The sequence below is a fragment of the Anolis carolinensis genome, chromosome 1 (genome assembly GCF_035594765.1).
Source record: "Anolis carolinensis isolate JA03-04 chromosome 1, rAnoCar3.1.pri, whole genome shotgun sequence".
In the NCBI taxonomy this organism is placed as follows: domain Eukaryota; kingdom Metazoa; phylum Chordata; class Lepidosauria; order Squamata; family Dactyloidae; genus Anolis; species Anolis carolinensis.
Genome location: NC_085841.1, coordinates 319,930,790 through 319,953,369, shown reverse-complemented (window position 1 = coordinate 319,953,369; position 22,580 = coordinate 319,930,790).

The window sequence follows — 22,580 nt, the reverse complement described above, 5'->3', positions numbered from 1 at the left end:
GCCCATGAAGCCCTGAATTACAATCGTCTATGTATGGGACAACACATCTTGAAAGGGCTTGATCTTGAAAAGCCCTCTAATCTAGCACAGTGGTTCTCAACCTGTGGGTCCCCAGGTGTTTTGGCCAACAACTGCCAGCAATCCCAGCCAGTGTACCAGCTGTTAAGATTTCTGGGAGTTGAAGGCCAAAACATCTGGGGACCCACAGCTTGAGAACCACTGGTCTAGAGCATTACTTTTAAAATTGTGGGTCCTACGCTTAGCTCAATGTTGGGGTCATGAAAAACTTAGCAAAAGTAAAAGATTTCTGAATGCCACCCATTTACACGAATCCATTAGCAACAACATTCAATGTTTACAGTGAACTCTGCACAAAATGCTTCAGCTGTGCTCCACAAAATCAGCCAGTTCAGCAAGCCTTGAAATGCTGATTTATTTTTTAGTAAATATTTAATTGTTATACCTATTTTATACACCTATATACTTGGGGGTCACTAAAAATTTATCAGGCAGAAAGGGCTCATGAGCAGATAAAGTTCAAGAAACTGTGATCTAGAGTGTTGTCGACCGCGTTTTAGGGGATCGGGCCCTTAAGGAGAGACCCGATCCGGTCCTGAGAGAACGGACCTTGGCGAAGCCAAAGGGAGAATTACGAGCCACAATACAACCTGAAGCCGAAATGAAGAAGGTCCGCCAAAGTTGAAGGAAAATCCGCCAAGGAGTCTTTATTGAGCAATTCAGCTGAAGAGGACTCTAGTAGCGATCATTCGGTCTACTAGGGTACCATACAATCAAAATAAAGCCATACTTATACAAAATTTCAGTCTGACAGCCCTTTGAATTTCCCGCCCTGCTCCCCCGCCCATCTGATCGTTGATAGGCTAGAAGGTTGAACGAGGCGGGCTTTCGTTTCCCGCCTTGCTCCGTTGGCCCAATAGGAAGCTGCCTTTTGTCTCTACTCGGGCCAATCAGGAAAGAGAAGGTGGGAGTTATTGAAACAATGAGGTGACAGGGCAGGAACTGTCGGATTAAGTCCTGCTAGACCGATTTCTAAAGGGTGATTAATGGCAGCAATCAAGGGTGTCCGGGTTTCTGTCATGTATACAGATTTTAGATATGCCTTGGGGTGTCAGAGGTGGAAGCAAAGATGGGTGGTGATGAGCCATATTGACAGGCTCCGCAGGGCGCCTTCCTGAGGTGTCCTGGATTTTCCTTTGGGTGAGATATGACAATGTTTGCCTTGGGGCGAATCACCTTTAGGTCAACACTCCGAATTCGGCGACTCAAGCCCTATATTGTCCATGCAATTTGAATTTGATTGGGTTTAGCGGTGGCAGATTATCCTTTTGTTTTTGGGAAGGGAAGCCTGGGTCATAGGAAATGGGATAAGTTCTGGGGTTCAGGTTGAGTTCAAAATATTTCCTATTTGATTTCATGACTTGACAATTATATGAAATAAAATGAAAAATAAAATAAAGTTGGAATATAAACCATGCTGGGAAAAATACATATTTTCCGGGGATCCCAAAGAGTACAAATACATATAGGCAGATAGATAGATTTCCTGGAAATAAGGGAGAATCCATAAAAGTGAGTTACATTGCATAAAGGGGAATCATGAATGATATAAACAATTGAAAATATTTGATAAGAACAAAGTTCATAACATCTGGAGAACCCAGCGTGGAAATCCATAAAAGTGGAGTTTTAGCAGCATGATTTTACAATTCATGAAGTTGTTATCTCTTGCCTCAGGCTAAAAGGTCAAACACCTTTTGTGCAGAGAGTCACAGTAAACTCCAGTAAAAAGTCTCAATCACCTTCTACTATAAATATATGGAATATAGAACATAAAGTCTTGATTTTTGAACTATCTTTTACAAAGTCCTGGGGGGGGGTGGTCACATCGATCACATTTTCCCCCCTTCGGGGCTTGGAAATGGCTATGAACATTTCCCAAAGCCCTGACATTTCACTGCATGCAGGGCCTCTGCCTTGGTAGATCAGATTGTGCCTTTTTGTTGGAGGGCAGGAGCTTGGAGAGGTGAAAGCTGAGGTTCAGTCAGTGGTGGGTGATCCCATGGTGTTGAAACAGATGTCCCTTGGTCTGGAGTCATGGGAAATGGAGCATGAAGGTGGAGGTGGTGAGGGTTGGGGATGATGGAGGCTGTGATGCAGTACTCCCATTTGGCTGCCTTTTCTTGGCTGCAGCTTGGGCCCCCCTTTGTAGTTGGCAGCTGGGGGCAACTGGGCACAGCTTCTGCGCCTCACAGCACGGCGCCTCCTGGTGACTGCAGGCAGGTCCAGCACTCCAACAGAGGAGACGGAAAGGAGAGAGTGCCTAGGGAAACTAAGGACAGATTATAAGCCCCCCCTCCCTCCCATGGTGGGGTTAGTCAGGGAAGTCACTCATACTTTGTGAGGGCTCCAGCAGTCCTGGGGTTCTTCTTTGGCACAGCTCTGGTGAGGGCGGAACATCCTTCCCTCATGGTGGTCACTGGTAGAATCCTGTTCACTTCTTCTGGGACATCTCCTGCCATGGCGGCCAATTCTGTCCCCTGGTGATGTCATGAGGGCCTCCTTGGCAGCGTCAAAGGCAGACCTGCACTCAGCAGCCCCTTGCCAGGGCAGAACCAGGCCAGCTGGAGGGCACCATACGGTGGTCTGGCCATAAAAGCCTGCCATGTGCAAGAATCCTTTCAGCAGTGTCTTAGTCTCTAGCCCCTGAGCCAGGCAGATGGGGCTGCTTCCCCCGTGGGGGTCTCAGATCAGCCCCAGGTGGGGCTGTCTCTTCTGGGTGACTGGGGGTCCGGGCTTACCCTCACAGGACCATCTCCAATGGCCTCTGGGTTCTAGCTGCTGCATGAAATCCACAGCGCACTCCGAGAGCCCTTACCCAGGTCTTAGAACTGTTCATGGTGGCAGGTATGGATTATGGGTCTTGCAGTCTGGTCTGATGTCCTCAGTCAGGTGGTTGGGTCCGGTCCTCTGGATCTCTTCAGCTGTGCCTGGAAGGTCCCCTGGACTATGTAGTGCCCTCCTCATATTTAAAGGCAGTTAGAGGGATTTTTAAAAAATTCACACGCATGCACTCAGGGAAAGGGAGGGAGAAGGACCCGAAAGGAAGAAAAGAGATTGTTGGGGAACTGTGGAGAGTGAGAGTGCCTTTACTATAAAAGTAAACCAGGATTTTGACTGTATGTTTATAAGGAGAAATGGGGATGCTGGGAGTCCCCTTCACAGGGGAAGGAAGGGGGGGAGAGAAAGCTTTGAAAAAGGAGAATGTTGAAGTGCATTTTGGCCTAGGAAAACATGAAGTGGAAGAGAGAGAGAGAAAAAAAACTCACATATAGAAAAATACATCCATTCTTCCACCCCCCTTTCTCCCTAAGATAAGGGAGGTTTGAGGAGAGAGAGACAAGAAAAAGTTAAAACCACAGAAGCAGCAGGATTTCTCTGGGGGGGGGAGGGGCGGCACAAAATATTAGGGCTTGAACCTTTGAAAATAGGGAGGTGAGATGGCACAGAAGAAAAGGGGGAGAGAGAGAGAGCATTGCACTAAGCTAGTCCATTCCAGCCCTCCTTCCCAGAAAACTATATATCACTGGTGGCTTTTAAGGCAAAGGGGTGAGTAGAGAAGAGTATACAGCCCACACATTACATAAACACACAAAATTTAATCAACACTTTTCTGGGAGTCCCCCTCCCCCACCCAAATCCTTTGCCATGCTTCCCAGATGGGAGAGAAAGAAAAGGGGAAATTAAGAAACAGAAGCGGCTAAAGGAATGGCCCCCCTCCCCATTTGTAAGGACCAAAGGAAAATATAAGAACAAAGGGAAATAAGGGATTTTAAAAGGTGAGAAGAGAGGAAGGAGAGGAGAAATGGATTTGAGATTTGAGAGAGAGAGATTTTCACTCAGGCCGGGGAAGAGAGAGAGAGAGAGGAAAAGAAAAAAAAGGGTACAATTTGAGGGTAGGCAAGGCAGGATATCAAGTTGGAGAAGGTTTGATTTGAAAGAAGGAAGGGATCCTTGGAGAACTATAGATCTTGGTGGGAGGCTTCAGGACTGAATCTTCTCCCCCCTTTGCCCCTCCAAAAACAGGAAGAGAAAAAAAGTGTCCTCTTTGCACAATCTCCCCGCGGCCCCTCCTTCTCCTCTCTCTCCAAGAGAGGAATGAGCGCAGAGAGAGAGCCTGGTGGGGGCAAGAGAAGGAGGGGGGATGGTGGGGTGATTCTTCCCATCTGAGGAAAACTCTGAATGTGGCAGGAGTTGAGTGGCAGGGGCAGATACAATTTTTTTTGGGGGGGGAGCATATATATTGCTTATGAAATAACATTTCCAAATTATTAAATGTATTTGACACAATATAAAATATAAAAACAATTTGAGCAAACAAGACAAAATATAAAATAATTTGTGAATAATATGAAATTTAAATAACTCAGTTATTAGTTTTAAACCAAAGCTATGAAGGGAAGCAAGAAATGCTTATATATATATTTTTATATTCAGTGAGAAAGAGGAAATGAGGAAATTCATGGTATCTCTCTCCCTTACTCAGCCACCAAAAAAGACATTATCCTCTTTGCATATGAATATCCTGTTTAGAAAGGGATGCATGCATAATCTTACAGAAGGATAGGTGGCATCACGCACTAGACCTACACAGCCACATAGCATTGAAATCTCATGGATGGCTGTCAAAATACGACCAATTCAAAACTATTTAGATATGAATTAACCTGCAAGAATTTGCATTGTCAGGTCAGATTATGAAAATTCTATTTGTATATTTTAGCTGTTTGACTACTATTTACCTCAGCACTGGCAAAAAAAAAGATAGTATTTGTGATGCATCTTTCAAAAATGTATAGCTGATTTCCAAATCCTAAAATAAAATAAAAAGAAACTTGTTCACTCTACAGCCTCACAACTTATGAAGATTCTCTATGCAGGTAATTACAGATGCAAAGAAATACACATTTTTCATGTTTGCTTGAAGTTTATTAATTTATACAAGAATAAGCATAATTAGTAGAACTAATTAATTTCTCAGATTTAACTTATTTATCCTGAACATAACCACTCTATGGATGAGCAGCTACCCAGGCACTTTAATAAATGTAAATGAAGTGTGAACAAATGTTTTCCTTTTAATCATCTAGTTGCACAGAGAAATAGGCATTCGCTGTGACTTTGTTCTGAGTTATTGTTTAACAGCTCTGCAAAGCTTTTAGGATGATTTGGTATCTACTGTTGCTTCAAGTCAATACATTCTCACTTTGAAGAAGCGTCTCCATGGCATGGTGATGAAATGCCAGGCAGTGAGATTTTGCAATGGATGGCTAGTTCTGCTAACTATTCCTTACAAAGCATTCCCTAAGGGCCTTTTTGGAACAAGCAAAACACATTTTACATATGTTTTTGTGCATCTGCTGCTGCTGTGGTTTATCGTGTTGTGTTTTTTCCCTTGGTTAAAAGGTAGAAATCATAGTACAGGAATAGAATTTAATGCAGAGCTCTCAAAAATAGGAAGCTTTCACCAAACCTAAGGAACATGGCCCTAGAACAAATGCTCTGTGTTTGTTGTGTTGTGTGTGTGTATTTTCTGCAGAAAAACAAGATGTCTGATGGAAATATAAATTCTATGACATTTCTGGTGGTATAACCTTTTCTGAGCAACTTATGAAAACTTTCTATGCAAATAAATACAGATGCAAAGAAATCCAAATTTTTCCTGTTTCATTGCATTGCATTGCATCCAATTAATGAACTAGCTCTGTTCAGTGCTCCCTGTAAGCAAGACAATGAAAATCACTTGAGCTTAGAACTATTTTCTATGTTTTTGTGTCCTTGGTAAATTTGCCACTCTGTTTTCTTTAAATGCTCACACTAGATTTCTAAATGCTCAACTACATGTCCAAGTTACTAAAATGCTTGAAATTTAGGGACTGGAAGAAAATCTAATGATGGAAGACAGAGTTGCTATTTGGGGATGGACATCTTCATGCTTTGTTGGTGTTTATTCATTCAGTCATTTCCGACTCTTCGTGACCTCATGGACCAGTCCATACCAGAGCTTCCTGTCAGCTGTCGTGGCCCCAGTTCCTTCAAGGTCATGCCAGTCACTTCAAGAATCCCATCCATCCATCTTGCCCTTGGTTGGCCTCTCTTTCTTTTTCCTTCCACTTTCCCAAGCATCATGATCTTTTCTAAGCTTTCCTGTCTTCTCATGATGTGGCCAAAATACTTCAGCTTTGCCTCTAGTATCCTTCCCTCCAGTGAGCAGCCGGGCAGTATTTCCTGGAGGATGGACTGGTTGGTTCTTCTTGCTGTCCAAGGCACTCTCAGGATTTTCCTCCAGCACCAAAGTTCAAAAGTATCTATCTTCCTTCACTCAGCCTTCCAGGTCCAACTCTCGCATCCATAGGTTACTATGGGGAATACCATTGCTTTAACTATGTGGATCTTCGTTGCCAGTGTGATGTCTCTGCTCTTCACTATTTTATCGAGGTTGGCCATTGCTCTCCTCCCAAGAAGTAAACATCTTCTGATTTCCTGGCTGCAGTCTGTATCTGCAGTGATCTTCACACCTAGAAATATAAAGTCTTTCACTGCCTCCATGTTTTCTCCCTCTATTTGCCAGTTATCAATCAGTCTGGTTGCCATAATCTTGATTTTCTTGATGTTTAACTTCAACCCAGCTTTTTCACTTATCCTCATGCTACCTGTACTTTAATCCCAAGTGATACTGAACATGAGGAAAGTGTTAAGGAAAAAGTACCACTACATGAGCAGAGAGATGTATTTATTTATTTATTTATTTATTTATTTATTTATTTATTTATTTATTTGCGATATTTCTATCCCACCTTTTTCAACCCCAAAAGGGACTCAAGATATGTGTGTGAAGCGGGGTAAAAGGGAGAGGGGCTCTCCCCCGGAACTCTCTGCCCCGGCCTGTGGTGGAGGCTTCTTCTTTGGAGGCTTTTAAGCAGATGCTGGATGGCCATCTGTCGGAGGTGCTTTGAACGCGATTTTCTGCTACTTGGCAGGGGGTTGGACTGGATGGCCCATGAGGTCTCTTCCAGCTCTACGATTCTATGATTCTATGTCTGCTCCCAGACTCTGGAACTCCCTTCCTTAGAGAGATCGGGATGGCTTTATCCCTGCTTGCTCTTTGTAGGCAGGTGAAAAGTTCCTCTATCATTGGGCATCTATAGAATGATGAGAGGTGAGCTGTTGTGGATGGTGTGATTGGGATTTGGGGTGAGTATGGAGTGTTAAAGAAATTTTATATTTTAAAACATTAATATTTTAATGTTTAAAGTGTTTAATTGTTTTTTATTTTTATATTTATATAAAACATATATAAAACATATATTAAACATTTACATTGTTTTAATTTGAATTGTGTCATATGAATTTTTAGCTGACTTGAGGCTCGCTTTCGGGTATGGTATAAATAAATAAATAAATATCAACCTATGGGATGGGGTGAGGGACACTTTTATTTCTCCATAATCAGACTTCATTTAACTTTCTACTTTGGTTATCCCCTGAGACAGCCAATATGGTGGGCTATATTCGATAAAAGCTAAGGCTGTGATAAATATATTCATTTTTAAGGTGTAACAGGAAGGATGAAATCAAACTGTAACAGAAAGATATAAAAATATGTCCAGAATAAAACTTATTTTCCCATTCAGTCCTGATTTATTGTTATCTCGCAACTACTATTTCATTTCTTCTTGCAAAACCGTATCGCAAAATTGTTCCATTTCATTACTGTTTTCTAAATGAGTCTGAAAAATTGTTTTCAAGAACTGAAAGGAAAATGGCTCCCCTGATTCTCTCCAAGTGCATCAGTGAGTTAACACTTGAATGCCATTTTTAATGCCCGAGATGCTATTTAAGCACTGCAAAAGTGGACTAGCAGGCACATTGTGATGGATTCATCCTACAGCGTTTTTGTATTGCAGCAATTAAAAGATGTCCTGGGAGGCTTCTTAGGCTAGCGGTCAAATTCCAATTTGGGGCCACATTCCAGCAATGAGTGAGGCTAAGGTCAGAGGGAGGATCCCAAAAAAAAGTGAGCAGACGATTTATAATTCTTACCAAACTGGACCTTTTCCCACCAAGAAAGCAGAACACAGTTGAGCTCTATGGCATTTTCCTATTAAAATGCAATGGATATATTTGGTTGTAAGGAGCTGACAAGTGTTCACATGACAACACTGCCTACCTAGCCACAATTCCATTCTTGTTCTCTTCCAAATCTAACTTTTTTAGCTCCAAAGCATTCCATTGATTCATTAATTGAGCCAGGCGTAAAGCTACAGGGGGAGGAATGAGGATTTTGCTATCCAAATAAGAATTCTGTCCACCACAATGAATTACTTTCCAACTCTAAATTCCTAGTACAGCAGTACGCTTATATTTCCATTTCCATGATAACTTTGCCTGCTTCTTTTCTTTGGATGCCTGAACTCTGTTCCTAAAAAGTCAATTGATATATCTCTCATGGCTTCTACCTGCAGCATTAGATAAAAGACAATATAATGACTAAATAATTACAAACCAAAATTATTTAAAAGGATAAAATAGTGGAGAAAAATCTATAATGGAGGAGGTGAGAGTCCATTCATAGTCACTTCAAAGCTTAGGGAGGGGGAGAAAACAAATTTTAGCTTTGCATTGAAATGATACCAGAGGTGGGGCCATGGTGATAGCATCCCAAAGCCTGGGTCTCACTGCATGGAATGCCTTCTGTACTGTCCCTACATGAGCCATTGCTTCCAATGATAGGATGCATAGAAGGCTGTGATAGAGACAGAACTGTGGAATAAGAACCATTTCTAAATGGCACAATCTTACTGTATCACATTTTTGTTCTGCATCCTTTTCTCCAGTACATTGGAGAATTGTGCTAAAGCATAAAACTACAAAGAAGTCCCTTTTTTCTGGTTTTTTCCAGCCGGAATGAATTTCTAAGTAAAGAAGTTTACTCAGCACGGCTCAGCACAGCTAATCCTGTCATGAAATGTCATGTCGAAGTTTCTGATATAGAAGAAGCACTCTTAAGCTGAAAAACAAAACTATACAAGCGAATCCTCACAAATTCTATCTCAGCACGATTTCCACATTGTATTCCCACCCAAGAGGTCAAAAAACTATCAAGTTAATGTAGGCAATCCCAATCTCTACTACCATAACAACTCCTCTTACTATCCCACAGGCATAAATAAGCAAAATGTAGGCTAAAGTATTTTGGCAGATAGACACAGAGAGAAGAACAGCAGAAATGCACATGCAAATCTCAGCACTTTATTGAGATGCATGTTTGACTTACAATTTCCATTAGCCCCACTCATCATGACAAATGGGAATGGGCTATGGAAATTGTAGTACAAAACTTCTTTTGGAAGCCAAATGTATCCCATCCCTGCTTTAAAGAAATAGATCCAGAAGGGCAGTTTTTGATTATTTCTATCTTGTTGACATAAACTTTCTGCCAGCTTATAGGTGTCATCCTCCTTGGCCCCACTTTTCTTCTCCACTCATTTATTTTAGGTTATTTTCATTCCTTCTCCTCTCACGTTGATGGTTTTTTAAAGATTGTCTTGATGTTAAAAAAAACCTGTGCAGATCCCCAATGCAATTGTTAACTCTTAACCTCTATAACAGCACTGTGGCTACAGTATATTTGGGCATGGATTGCCTATCTAAGGATAGTATGACTGGAAATGTCATTTGTGTGTGTTTAAAATACTGGAAATTAGTGAAAAACTGGAATTAGGCCATTTCTAAGAAATGAAATAATTAATGTTTAGTTGAAGATGTATAGAATCCCACTCCTGACATGCCAGTGCTGTTACTCAACTATTGCATTTACTGTGACCACCCACACAGCTGCAGACATCAGTGACTATGCTGGAATTAATTAGGTTCTGAAAGAACTACAGCCTGAAGAGAAAAATGCTTGAGAGAAATAGATTTCTACAAGTGAGGCTGGCACAAAATGAGCCTGTGTGGAGTGCTCTTTTACACAAGCTACAAGGAACATGTCTACAAGGGGTGTGATTGGTTGGTTGGTGTTCCAACCAACCAGCCATGCCCCTTTCCAGCACTCCATCCTCCAGTTCTCTCCCTATTTAAATTACTCAGTGTTCTGTAAGCCACTCTTTATTTGGATATTATATTTTTCCCCTATGCCCCACTCCAAAAAAAAAAACTGGGCTCACTGCGACTATGTTGATGTCTCCCTATTATTGATCCATGTGGTGCATCATAAATATCATATGTATTTGTGTATACGTTGAAAGCATGTATAAGTCAATGGCAGGTTTTTGGGGGGAGATTATGGAATTTGATATGTCCTGTGGATATGCGATGCTGTGGTGGAAATAGTAGAGGAGGTAAGTTCCTTTAGATTCTTCTGAGACAGTAAACACTCACCTTTCACCACTCTACTCAGGAAAAGATACGGTTTTTTAAAAAAGAATTAAAACACAATTCTTACATTTCCTTATGGAGAAATCAACTCAGGTTTTTTCTGGTTGATTTTTCACTATAATCTATCAGCTTATATACATGATTATATTCAGTAGTTCGTTTTTCTGATACATTCTCTAAAATGTTTCAGTTTGGAATACTATGTCAGTTATGGGCACTATAATTCAGGAAGCAAGGAAGGTGTCTGGGGAAGGGCAGCCAAGAAGATCAAAAGTCTGGAAATCAAGTCTTATGACGAACAACTAAGGGAGTTGGATGTATTTAACTTGGTGAAGAGAAGACTGAGGGGTGACATGATACCTATCTTTTTGAAGTATCACAGCAAAATAAGAGACCAGACACCAAAATATGGAACAATTTACCTATTTAAACTGCATTCCTGGGCAGTAAAACTAACTTGGAGGGAGCAACAAAGACATGGGGCACGTATCACCCAATGGCCACCTCTTCACTACCTCTAGGTGAACACCTGACCCTGGAGGCAGTCCATTTGATGGCATTCACTCCAAAGCCCCAGAACTCCACAAAGTAAAGGTAAAGGTTTCCCCTGATGTTAAGTCCAGTCATGTCTGACTCTGGGGGTTGGTGCTCATCTCCATTTCTAAGCCGAAGAGCCGGTATTGTCTGTAGACATCTCCAAAGTCATGTGGCCAGCATGACTGCATGGAGCGCCATTACCTTTCCGCCGGAGCGGTACCTAATGATCTACTCACATTGGCATGTTTTTGAACTGCTAGGTTGGCAGAAGCTGGAGCAACAGCGGGCGCTCACTTCGCTCCTGGGGTTTGAACTTGGGACCTTTCGGTCTGCAAGTTCAGCAGCTCAGTGCTTTAACACACTTCGCCACTGGGGCTCCATAACTCCACAAGAGAAAGCAGGAAACCTCCTAGTCCAGCCCCATGGGGGAAAATTCTCAAGCAACTTCCCCAAGTCCCAGAACCCTGAGAGGCTGCCAAAGATGTCCCTCTTCGTTGCCAAGGTGAATGCTGAGAGTGTTCTCTCCCCCCCCCCCCCAGAAACCTACATATAACAACACCATCCAAACACACATTTTGTTCCAACTTACACAATATGAGGTAAGCAGAGGGGAAAACACTTTTGGGGTGAGAGAAATTCCTATCTGGCCTCCTTGGCTGCCAGCATTCACTCATGTTGCGCTGAGAGCAGGTGGGCGGGTTGCTGGAAGCACGTTTGAGGCAACAAGGAAGAATCAACTGCTTTAGCTCCTGCCTAGACCCTTCCCACATATCGAGACTGGTGGGGACACCAGTCTTATGAGAACCCCCTGGTCATTTCACAGGGGCTTCCATTGCTTGCCCCCAACTAAATGCTGCCCTTTGGTTGCTGGCAAGTCAAATATCTGAAATTATGTCTTGTAGAAAAAGGAACACACTTATTTTGTGCTCATCTTGAGCAAAGAACACAAACCCAAGGATTCAATATAAAATATGAAATATTCTTCCTAAACATTCAGATGAACTTTTTTTTTTACTGTAGGAGCATTGGAATAGATTGCCTCAGAGAAAGGTGGACTCTCCATCTTTTGGTGGCTTTTGGTTGAATGGAGATCTTTCAGGAATGGTTTAGTCATGTTTCCTCTGCAAAATAGAAAGCTGGACTAGATAGGCCATGTAGTCTCTTCTAGCTCTAAGGTTCTATGATTCTACATTTCTGTGCCACCCTATTCCTTTTCTAAATAAAGTTCCAGAGAACATGAGTGAACAATATGATCTAGAGAAATAGCTGAATGAATATAGCAGATTACCCTAATATATGGCATTTTAAATTGAAAATAGTGTCAAAACCATTTGTTCTATTAAAACCTGCATAAAATGGCCTTTGCTGTTCTCCGTTTCCCTGAGCAATAAGATAAGACAGGTAAATATTGCATTTTTCTTGTGTGGAGCCGTATTGGGGATATTTGGATTCGGACAGACTCATTTACTTAATAATCCCCACATTTCATGTGGACCAAATAAATGCCCAGGCAGTCTTTATACAATATTAATGGTCTCACCTGAAGAAAGCATCGGCCACTAACAATCTTACCTCCTCCATAAAAAGTCAACATTTCTATCTTCAACTGCATGCATTCACACCTCTGCCTTCTACCCTAGCCATTGTTTCTGTTTCCAGATCCTAGCAAATCCCATACTCCAGCAGTCCTCTCCAAAGGCTGCATCTGTTCCAAAAAGAACAAATCCAAATAAGTCACATTCAAAAGTAGCTTTTGTCCATTCTTAGTTTCATTTTATCATTGCAGTATGGGAGATGTGATGCATGTGACTGGAGCCCACTGACCCTGAAAATGACTGAGCCACTGTGTGATATTTGCAATAGATCAATTTCCAGCTTTGTTATAATGCTCTGGACTAGGTATAGAGTGTCCACTCTATAGTGGATAGATTTTGCTTCATTAATGGTCCAAACCTTGAGTCAGTAACATTTGGTAGACTGTGAAGTTGAACAATAAAACCTGCATTTTTAAAGTTTATACAAAGCCTGTGTTTCTATTTCCAAGAACCAATGGCATCTAAACACAACATATCACCCCTGGAAACTTCTAGAGGGAGCAAAACAACATGGAGGGGGATGGAATATACTACGAGGCAAGCCAGTTAGCGAGGCTATTAGAATTCGAATTGGAAGGGTAAAAAAAAAAAGGGTGCAAATAGAAAAGGAAGCAAATAATTGGCAAAGGGGAACATCATTGGGAGAGAGAATTGATAGAAAAGACTTAAAGAATTTAAAAGCGGGCCCCTGTTTTTCAATGTTGTTAATCTGGAAAAAAATGGCAAAATAAATTACAAATAAATAAAATTGACCCTTTCCCACTAGAAACATTGGAAAATAAGGACAAGACATTCACATATCTAATTAGGGCACTGAAGGAAAACGGTATCAAAAGGATTGGGGACATCATGAATCCCAAAGGAGAAATATTAAAGTGGGATAAAATAAAAGATAAATGTGGTCAAGGGAACTGGATAGTATGGTTAGGTCTGTCCAGTAAAGCCCAGGCCATGAAAAGAAGAGAAGTAGCTGAAACCCCACTGGATAGAATAATTAAAAGGAAAATAGAAATAGATAAAGGAATGACTGGGCTATTGTATGACGAACTAATCACATTAACTTACAATACAAAAAATAACCATTATAGATAATTGGAAACAGGAAAAAACTTTACTGAAAAATTAATTGGGTCTTAGATTGACAATATTCATAAAATTAAACATATAAGGATTAAAGAAACCCAAAGGAAAATAATATCCAAGTGGTACAGAACCCCACTCCAAGTAGCACACATAACAGGAAATACTTCAAATAAGTGTTGGCACAACTGTGGGGAAATAGGTACATTTTCCCACATGTGGTGGGACTGTAGAAAAAGTCAAAACTTTTATAGAAAAATAAGAAAAATAATGGAAGAAATAATAGGGAAAGAATTAATATGGGACAAAGCTAGATACATGTCTCTCACAGTAAAGGTAATGGAAGATAACAATAATTGGACAGAGATTCTAAAATATATGACAGCCGCAACACAAGCCACGATAACACGAGGATGGAGGGATGATACAAAATGGGATGTAGAAACCTGGTGGGCTTATATATCAGAATATATAATTAACAACTTCATCATTCAAAAGGAAAAAATATATGCAAATAGCCTAAAAGATCAAGACTGGTTAAGGAAATGGACTGTGCTAATTAACAAAATAAACGGAGATGAAACATACTGCACCTTGAACCAGGCATTCCGCACGATTAAATTGATGTACTGACAATATTTTGAATGGCTGTTCCAGGGGGGTGGGGGTTATGGGGGGAGGGTGGGGGTGGGGAGTGATACATTTCTAAGGACTGTTTAAAATGTCATTTAAGAAATAGTTACCTTTAGAACAATGTATACTAGAATAAATTATGTATGGCAAATAAAATAAAAAAATTAAAAAGAAACATGGAGGGGGATGAGGGTGAGAAGACATTGAGTAGGCAGAAGAGCCATGGATGCAAAAAGGCATTGATTGATACTGTGTGATGCATGGTCCACACTCTGTTCCCCCGTGCTTTGCATTGTTACTGCTTTAAAATAAGCTTTAAGAATTTCCAACCCAGAACAAAGAAACAAGATAAGTGAAGAATGAGAGAAATACTGAATTCTGTTACCTAGGGAAATAATCCATTGTGTGTCTCTGTGTGTGTACTGTGTACAGACTTGTCTGCATGCACTACATTCATGACCCACAGAACAAAAACATTTGCCACCAGGCATCTGTGCTGATGAGCTTAAAACGTGGTAGCATGAAAAATGTGTATCCCTCTGTATTAGAAAGTGAGCAAGAGCCAGAGAATGGAATTCCATTATGAACAAACTGCAAAAGTGCTGGAAAGATTAATGTGGTGCTTGTTCCCAGACTGCTGTTTTTTCACCTTTAAACATAGTCTTTCTCAGCATTCTGATTAAATAGGGGTGAGTAACTTCACACCCACCAGAAGCTCTTTGTATTATTTGAATCTTCTTAGTAGCTGGTGTGCAAACATTAAGAAATGTTAACAGCATCGCTTGCATCCATCAATATTGATGGTGACATCAGTACCTAAAATGGCTGGCAAAATGCCAAAGCAGAAACAGGAGAAGGTGTTCTGTTGCCCATATATAGCCAGGAGATTCCTTCAAGAAGTTTGTCAACAAGGCCATCACACAGCAGAAGAAAGAGGAATGGGAAGGATGATTCATTCACATTGCCCTTTTGGGGATTCTTGAATGACCTTCTGGTCTTCTAACAATGTAATAATTTGTACTCTCCATGGGAGTCTACTTTAATAAGATCCCAGCATGCTATGCTTATTGAACTTAAAAGCCATTTCATATTGACATTTTCATCTCCAAAAAATTATTGTGCTAAAAACAACCCGCCCAAGTCTGCATTCAAACATTGTATGGGTGAAAATCGAGAAAAAACATATATGATTTTCTGTGACTAAATGTCAGTTGTTAAACTTTCTCCTGTGGGAGATTTTGTTAGCATTTTCTCAGGCTTTTTATTATCCTTGATATTTTAAGATGACTGTTGTTATTTTAATTACCTGCCATATTGTATTGGGATTGCAAAACATTGTATTAATTGTTTAATGACTGAAGTAATTACTTATTGTCCTGTGAATGTCATTAGCCACTCTGGACACAGCTTTGGAAAGACAGGTTATGAATGAATGAAATAAACATCCAACAAACATCTGATAATTTAGAAATATGTGTTGTGATATTATTTAAATTATTTGTATTAGATTGGAAATCTATTTATGAAGATGTAGCCCACAGGTCCCCAAACTAGGGCCTGTATGTGACCTCCAGCCCTCCAAGATCATTTACTCAACCCTCCCTAAACTTTAGACTTAGGGTCACCCTAAGTCTGAAACATCTTGTAGGTGCACAACAGGAATGCTATTTAATTTGACTATCTCATCAGCCAAAAGCAGGCCTACACTTCCCAGAAAATACTGGTAACTTTATGTCTTTTAAAATTGTTCTTCATTTGAAATATTGTCTTGCTCTTCCATGCTTTTTTGTACTACAAGTAAGATATATGCACTATGCATAAGAATTTATTCATATTTTTTTCAAACTATAGTCTGGCCCCCCAACAGTCTTGAGGGTCCCTGATCTAGACCAATATCTTATTGCAGTATATTTACTCCACTTGGGACTCACAATTCAAGTTATGCCAGGGTAGGAACGCATGAACTCCTCATATTGTTGAAGTGCAATTACCAGGATTCCTCAGCATTGATTATACTGCTTGGGCTGTTGAGAGTTGCTAATGAACATTTGAAGAACCGTGAAATTGTTGTTGTAGTAAACTGCCATCAAATTGACTTGGCTTATGGTGATACTATGAGTTAGATACCTTAAAATTAACCTTTCGTCAACAGCCCTGCTTAGGTCTTACAGATTTGGAGCCATGGCTTCCTTGGTTGAAATTATGCATCTGGGATATGGTCTTCCTTTTTTCCTACTGCCTTCTACCTTACCAAGCATTATTGTAATTTATAGAGCATCGTGTTTTCTCATGATATGTCCAAAGTGTGACAGTTTAGTCATCTTGGCTTCTAGGGTTTGTTCAGGCTTGATTTGTTCTAGGAATCATTTTTTGCCCTTTTGGTACTGCATAGTATCTGCAAAACTCTCTTCCATTACCATGCTTCAAATGAGCTGATTTTCTTCCTATCGGTTTTCATTGCTGTTCAGTTAGTTTCACAACCATACATAGAAACTGGAAATATGAAGGTATGGACAATCCTGGCTGTGGTATTCAATTATATATCTTTACATTTCAGGATCTTGTCCAGTTCCCTCACAGCTATCCTTCCAAGTCCTAGTCATCTTTTAATTCCAACCTGTCATACAATTTCCACCCCTGGTGAAAGTTTCATTTTCTCTTCATATTCGAATATTACTTACTTAATCTCTAGTCAAAATTGTTCCTACTATTTCTTGTCATTGCTGTAAGTCCTTCCTGACTTACGTGAACTCTAAAACAAATCTATCATGGGAAATTCTTGGCAAGATTTATTCAGAGGGGGGGTGCCATTGCTTTCCTCTGAGGCTAAAAGAATATGGTTTGCACAAGGCTTCCAGTGGCGCAGTGGGTTAAACCCTTGTGCCGGCAGGACTAATGACTCAAAGATTGGGTTGCTGACCTGAAGGTTGCCGGTTTGAATCCAACCAGGGGAGAGCGTGGATGAGCTCCCTCTATCAGCTCCAGCTCCATGTGGGAACATGAGAGAAGCCTCCTACAAGGATGGTAAAAACATCAAAACATCCGGGCGTCCCTTGGGCAACGTCCTTGCAGACGGCCAATTCTCTCACACCAGAAGCGACTTGCAGTTTCTCCAGTCGCCCCTGACACACACAAAAAACAAGGCCAATGAGTCCATGACTGAGTGTGAATTTCAACTCTAGTCTGCTAGTCCAACACTAAAACCACTAAAGAACACTGTCTCACTTCCTCCAGTTTTTGCCTTAAATAAAATTCAACACCACTTGGTACACAAATGCCAGAATTACTACTTGGCAGCAGGACTCCAGGTTGCCACAAACATAAAACTTTCTTGCCAAGACTTTTAAATGGATAGCAGCATTTGCAGTTCATTTTGCAGTTGCTTTCTCCCTTTTGTAGTTGACTGTTGAAGAATTAAAGTATTGCTATTTAAAATGTTGTTGTGAATAAATACAAAAGACTGCAGGTTGCTTGTGCTTACCGAAGGGCTGTTCTGTCATGAAGCACTTGTGGTAGTTGCTATAATTGTAAGTATTAAGAAGACACTGTCATCCTGAAAGAATAGTCAATGAGTTTCAGTTTCTGTCACATGCTGCATTTATAAGAGAGGGAGGCTTGCATTATATATCACTGCCATCAAGTGGATGAAAAATGTAACATCAATTCCACCTTGACATTAATAACCACTTGCTTCACAGGAACTAAAAGCCTTTGAGAAAACTAGAAATGGCTAAATCCATCAGTTTAGCTTTCTCCCACAATTCAACTTTAAAAAATCTCACCTTATTTATGTTGCACTTATGTCAAAGCATATAGATTTTGGTAAATTATTTAAAATGAACTGAAAAGAATTCATTCCAAATATTCGACAAGTAAAGCTATGTCCAGCTTGGTGAATATATTGTATCTGATTGCCTAGTGAATGTTAAAGATTAGGAGCGATTGGAGGGGCGGGGGGGGGGGAGTCATAATGCTAATATAGTATTAACATGACTGGCATTCCAGTTCAGACTTTTAAGAGCTAAACATTCAAAACCTTATACGTGGATATACAGATCTACAGTATCTGTTTCATCTTCTCCCAGATTCACATGTATTTCAACTTGAATATAAAGAACATATTCTGAATTCTCATTGAAAATGAGCTGAAACAAAATGTCCCCATATACATTTTGGGAATGTAAGGGCCCTACCACACAGCCATATCACCCAGAATATCAAGTCAGATAATCCACAATATCTGCTTTGAACTGGGTTATCTGAGTCCACACTGCCATATAATCCAGTTTAATGTGGATTTTATACAGGTGCATGGAAGGGGCCTTAGTTAAGCCTAGTATTCACTAACCCTCAGGTTTGTAAGATTCTGATTCATGAAGACAAAACACAGGATTACAGTCACATGCAATGCCTTAGTCCAGGCCTGTACAAACTGCAGCCCTCCTAGGATGCTTTCACCCCGGCTTCTGGATGAAGCCCCATGCCAACCATCGCATGACATCTTGTGACTTCCAGTGGAGGCCCCACCCCAACGGGTAAAAGCACCACTGTAAGCTTCCTCCACAACATGGGAGGCTTCCCGGTTCCTCTGTGGGAGGACACTGCTTCCCTGTGTGATGGGGAAAGCGTTGCTGAGAGGGAGCTGCATGCGCAAGGCGAAATATTTGCCCCACCGCCCCTGTCTTTTCACCATGATGCCTGTCAAAGTGGACACTTCACCTGGCCTTTGTGATGAGGTCCCAAGTGTACTAATACAATTACAGTGCTATGATTCCACGTTAGTTGCCATAGCTCCGTCCTATGGAATCCAGTAACTTTCTATTTGGGGATGGGTTTTTAGCATTCATGAAACTGTTAATTTCTGGACAGAACTATGGCAGACAAAATACAAGCATAATCCTATAATTGTGTAATGTGGCAGAACTTATTTCTCTAGTTTCAACAAATAATCAATACATTCAAACATAAATTCGAACTACAGCTCCCAGTATTTTCCAGCCAGCATAATTAGTGGCATATTGATAGGGCAGTTTCCAAGATTTAGTCAATTTTGTGTGGTGACTAGAGCTATGACTTAGGAGACCAGGGGTCAAATTCCCACTCAAGCATGGAAACCTACTGCATGCACTTGGATAAGTCACATTTTCTTAGCCTCTGAGAAAGGCAAAGGCAAACAATTTCGGAGGAAATATTGCCAAGAAAAGCACATGATAGGTTCACCTTAGGGTTATCATAGATTTTAAAAAACGACTTGAAGGCACAGAGCAAGAAACTCCCTACCCAGTAAACACATTGTCCCAGACATATTCTACCTGTTAAGTACATTGCCCTACTAAGCACTGGCTACCAGGCTTTTAAAAAGGCCATTAAAGGTTTTAATCTTATTTATATTCACAACAACTTCATCCAATGGGGTTTTTTCCCCGTCCTAGTGTGCTGCCTAGTGCTGGGACGGAGTCCGTCGGAACCCATCATATGACACAGGGCTACTTCTGGCAGGACTCTGTTGGGCTCCATCCCAGCAGCATGCTGACAGCATCCCGGCTGTGCTAAGAAGGAGTCCTGAGGATACGGGTGACTACTCATATCCTCATTGAAGAAGCTGGGGACAGCATGGGAGGAAGCCAGGGACAGCCGGGAAATGTCATGGGATGGCAGTCCACAACCAACCATGGTAAGAGGATGAAGCTGGGTGCTGCCCCACAGTTTCACATGCTGTCCCCGGACTTCTCAACTTTGATGTGATGACAAGTCTAGCCTACTATAAACTATAAAAACCATGTGGAGTTTTGCAGTTTTAAGTAGGCAAAACTCCATCTGTGTGAAAACATATACTTCATCTATGTTTCTCAATACCAAATTATAAGGCCAAATAGAACTCTGGTTCTCTGATTCCTCTTGTGTGACCATTCACTAGAATCTTCCTCAGCCAGAAAAATGAGTAGATAGCTTTCAGCAAATGTCACCTCTCTCTCTCCCTTTCAGACCGAACACATAAGGTTGTTTTAAGGTTGAGTATTCTCTTCTGAGCTACTTGGAGAAAGGGTAGGAGACAAACATAATAGGTTACATTAGGTTTAGCATTAACACATGACTCTCCAGAGTATTTGCCAGGATCCAGGAAGGGCCTAACATGGATACCTGCCCTAAGGAGAAAGCAGATGAATTACATTTTGCCAGTACTCCAATCAGCTCTGAGTGGAAAGGAGCATGATGACTTAATTTGTCACAATGACTATCTGTGTAGCATGACCTGGGGCATCATAGAAGATGAACATGACAGATTGCAGCTAGTCAGCACAGATATGGCATGCCTCCACTGCTGCAATTGCTACATACTACTTCCAGGTAAGCCTTCTAGGAATAAGAACATCCAACGAATATAAGACCATTGTGCCTTAAGCCTAAACTTTAAATTCTACCTTTTCTTCTTACTCACAGTTTAAAGTAGATAATGGGAAATGATTTTAAAGTACAAAATGGTGGTCAGTACTCCTGAACTCCCATAATTCCATAATAGGTTTGATAATAGACCTTATTTGCCCAAATCACATTATTACTGTATATACTCACGCATAAGTATAGACATTTTAGTAAAAAAAAATTACCTCAGAAACCTGGCTCAACTTAACCATATGCCAACTTAACTTTTATCAAAAGGAAACATCACCTTCTCTGAGTAGAGTGACAAAAAAGCAAAATCTTAGTCTATTTTAGGAGAACACCCCTTTATTTTCTCTACCTCAATGACACCATCTATTATTTCTACCACAATGCCTCTTCTAGCTTTTTTGAATGCCTAGCAAGTAAATGGCAGTGGCATCTAGGGGTGCTTGGCCTCCTAAGGCAGCACTGGCCCTCTGAGGAATAACTCTCAACTTATCCAAAGGTCACATCAACATCTTTAATTTTGTCCTCAAACATCTGCCCTTGACAGATCTGCCCTCTGGTGGTTGACAAGCCACTAGGCTTGCTCAAATAATTCGTTTTCCCCGTTTACCGTTATTGATTCGTTATTTTCGTTTGTTTTGAAGCAATATCGAACCTTGGTTGTCCACACGCCTGGATATCGCGGTTTCGAACCGCGATTGGCCGTTTTCCGTTATGGCGCCTTTTTTTTCGTTTTTAAAAAATGCTTTGGCAAATCATCCAAACTTGTTTAAGTCCACTGGGGCAATCTAGCGTGTTGTTTGCACCTTGTAGCCAATCAGAGAGCACGTTTAACCAGGGGGAGGGGCTGGTAGGACGTCCTGAGCGTGCACACGCCTCGTGGCTCAGTCGCACTGGGAATTTTGGAGAGGGTGGAAGGGAGATTTTGGTGCAGGCACTGGCAGGCAGGAAAGATTGCTGCGTCACAGCATGGCTGTGTGAAGACCGGGAGAAAAGGTGGGGTGGCTGGCTGAGTTTGGGTGGTGTGTGTTAGTTGGGTCTTTCTTTTTCTTTTGTTTTTGCAAAGGGCTGTCCTGTGGGTGTTTTTTTCCTGGCGCAGCAATTTTTCTGCTGCGCCATTTTTCCTCTTGCGGGCGGGGTGGGCTTTCTCCTTTCTTTTTTCCACGCAAAAGTGTTTTTGGAAACAAGGGATCCGAGCCAGGGACGCTTCCTGATAATCCTAAGCCAAGTTTGGGAAAGAGTTGCATATCCCATACTTCCCTGTACAAAATACAACTCCTTTTGGGGAAAGAAGGGGGGGGTGCCTTTGTCCCTTCACTGCTCTCAAACACAAGCGGGGCTGCTTGTGTCTCAGCCGGGGACGCTTCCTGATAATCCTAAGCCAAGTTTGGGAAAGAGTTGCATATCCCATACTTCCCTGTACAAAATACAACTCCTTTTGGGGAAAGAAGGGGGTGCCTTTGTCCCTTCACCGCTCTCAAACACAAGCGGGGCTGCTTGTGTCTCAGCCGGGGACGCTTCCTGATAATCCTAAACCAAGTTTGGGAAAGAGTTGCATATCCCATACTTCCCTGTACATAATACAACTACTTTTGGGGAAAGAAGGGGGGGTGCCTTTGTCCCTTCACTGCTCTCAAACACAAGCGGGGCTGCTTGTGTCTCAGCCGGGGACGCTTCCTGATAATCCTAAGCCAAGTTTGGGAAAGAGTTGCATATCCCATACTTCCCTGTACAAAATACAACTCCTTTTGGGGAAAGAAGGGGGGGTGCCTTTGTCCCTTCACCGCTCTCAAACACAAGCGGGGCTGCTTGTGTCTCAGCCGGGGACGCTTCCTGATAATCCTAAGCCAAGTTTGGGAAAGAGTTGCATATCCCATACTTCCCTGT